A 2,797-nucleotide genomic window follows, 5' to 3' on the forward strand; every position below is an offset into this window, starting at 1 on the left:
TCAGTGAACCAGATGAGGTAGGTAGTTGGAGGAAACCAAGACAACTTACTTGGGTAATGATCAACATACAGTATTTACAGGTGGAGATAATCAGGAAAGAGGCATGAGGTGAGAAGTCAACTTGTAGACACAGAGTTACATTGTTTGTAAGATATCCTGATGGAGATGTGCAAGAGGCAGTAAAATACAGTTAATCCCTATACACGGGATCACTTCTGTGATATTATTATCAAGCACTGTTCAGAATCTCATCTGTATTAGCTCTTGTAACTCTTATATGGCCTTAGGAAAAGGACCTGGCTGAAGTGCCAAGTGTTTCATGTCTTAATCCACATGAGGTTACATAGCAATTATGTGACCAGAGCTAACTTGCTCCAAAATTCCTAGTCTTTTTCACAATATCACTGTTTCACATAAATACGTGTGGGGTCAAAAGAAGGTATAGATTTTTTGGCAGTTGAATTTTTGAATGTAGTTAAATGCACAGTCTTACCATGTTGTGTCTTTCCTTTGATACCAACACAAACACACACACATACACACACATACACACACACACACACACACACACACACACACACATGGTTTCATGAGTAGTATCTGGATATATCTGAGTGTAAAGAGAATTACTTAGCTGAAAAAGGACCAAAAACTCCATGAAATACTAAGAGTAAATTTGAAATCTCCCAGTGGAGTACAACATTTTGTGTATCTTGATCTACTGCCAGATTCCCCTGTTCTCAATTTGCATCTTTAAGATAAATCTGGTGAAATTGAAACTCTTCAATCATTGCCTTCAATAGAAAAGTGTTTATTTTGCAAAAACATCACACTATACTACAGAGTACATAATGTATTCAAGTTAAGATAATACTGTAATTAAAATGTGCAAAGTAAAATCCACTAAGATTCTTTTACTGCTAATCTTCTTATATTGATAATACCAATACAGAATTATGCTCTACCAAAATTGTTCTTTCTTAAGTCTGTGCTAAATTTTCTGTTTAGTGATCTTTAAGCAATTGAGAAACTATGAAAGTAGAAATTGATGACAATAATGATGAACACAATTAGTATTAACCTCTACCATACCTAAGCTATTTCCAAATATCCCCATTTTTCAACACATGATTTTATCTGTGCACCTTTAATGAAAATGTTACTTCTCAAGTAAATACAGGGTAAGACAACTTATTACCAATCAATAAGGCTGAGTTAGTATCTGGAAGTAGGTAATCAATGTCAATGAAATGAGATGTTATACTAATACTACGTGAAGTTGCCAAATTGTTGGCCTGAGCTTGACCTGCTCCTCCAAAGATAATGTTTCTGTCTCCCTTCTTCAGACAGAGCATTGATACATGTTGAAATAGTTCCTTTCACTTATATACTTTGTGTATGTGAAAATTTAAACGAATTTAGCCACTCCTGAATTTCTTTATATTCAAAAGTAAGATCCCATCACAATCTTCCAAGTAAAACCTTCTGTCTCATTTAACATTCAGCAACACAGGATTAAAACACAGAATCAGTCATTTGAAAAATGGCATCTTCCTTTACTCCAGGCCTATATCACAGACACATGTACTCTCTTTTGTTTTCTTCTTATACCCCTTTGTATCCTTCCTCAGTCTCTTTCAATCTCTATCATTAAACTCAAAGTACATGAAAGCAATGACAACACGAATTCCATTTTCACTACTCTGTGCCTAGCAGTGCACTTGATATTGAATACCTGTTAATTAATTAATGCTTCTAAGGAGTAAATGAACTCTACTAGAGAATGGTAGGACAACTACAGTTAGCCATGATTTGTTACATATTTCAAGCACAAGATTTTTGTTGCAAGATAAAGAAGTGGTAAATGTTGGAAGTTTCTAACTTGAAAGAAACCAATTGCTTTTAAAATGAAGAGAGTTTCCCCTTGCTTCCTTGGTTGTGGAAGGAGCAGTAGGCCTCACTCTGCTCTCAACCTGGTTCCTAGTGTCCCTAACATTTTAGTCTCCTATACTGGCATCTACTTAGAGGTCAAATTAGTTTTAGGAGTTAGGTCAATATGGCCAGATTCAGCCTCACCGTGACAGTGTAGTAGCTTCCCATCCCACCCCACTCTAGGAAAGCATTCACTGTTTCTCTGAATTTTGGCTTGTGTAATACCTTGCTTCAAGAGATTTATTTCTGTCTTTTTCATTGTCCTATGAAAAGATGTCCCAAACAAAAGATACATTGGACTGGAGGCAGAAGAGACTTTCTTTGCTGCAGTAGTGGGTTATTATTCAATCATTATAGATAGTTTTTCCCAAATTTATTGCTATTTTGTTGCTATATCAGAATCTTGAAGAAGGCACATGCTATTTCCCTCCAAGCCACTATATCATTCTCTTGATTTTATTTCCAAATTTGTACATGACTCAGTGCTTTAGTCCATATTTGATAATCATGACTGTAATTCTTTCTAGCCAAGCAATGACATATGAACCTGTCCTTGGCTTTTAGTTTTAGTGAGTCACTTCTTGCCTACTTCCAGCTTTACCTTATAATACAAAAGAAGGTATCTTTGGGACCATGCATTCACAGCTCCATTTCCATATTTCTTGACAGTTACATCAACTAAGGAACCTCCTAAGATAAGTAAGCATTAACTTGCAAGTGTGAGAATGCATCCAAACAGGAGGGGAAGTGGTGACCAGGATCTTCTCTTTCTTCTAAATTTTTTGCACAAAAGTTAGAGGTGGACCTGAGTAATTCTAATTGCACTGTCCATTCTTTTTTTCCTTCTCTCTGTATTTTACAGGTC

General features: G+C 35.9%; 1 protein-coding gene across 1 annotated transcript in view; it reads right to left on the minus strand.

Annotated features, from left to right (window-relative positions):
* The window catches only part of Znf804b (zinc finger protein 804B), a 660,912-nt gene that overhangs the window by 284,413 nt on the left and 373,702 nt on the right, over nucleotides 1–2,797 (minus strand). The gene's annotated exons all lie outside the window — the stretch shown is intronic.

This window comes from Octodon degus, unplaced genomic scaffold, assembly GCF_000260255.1.
Source record: "Octodon degus isolate 3935 unplaced genomic scaffold, OctDeg1.0 scaffold00326, whole genome shotgun sequence".
Classification (NCBI taxonomy): domain Eukaryota; kingdom Metazoa; phylum Chordata; class Mammalia; order Rodentia; family Octodontidae; genus Octodon; species Octodon degus.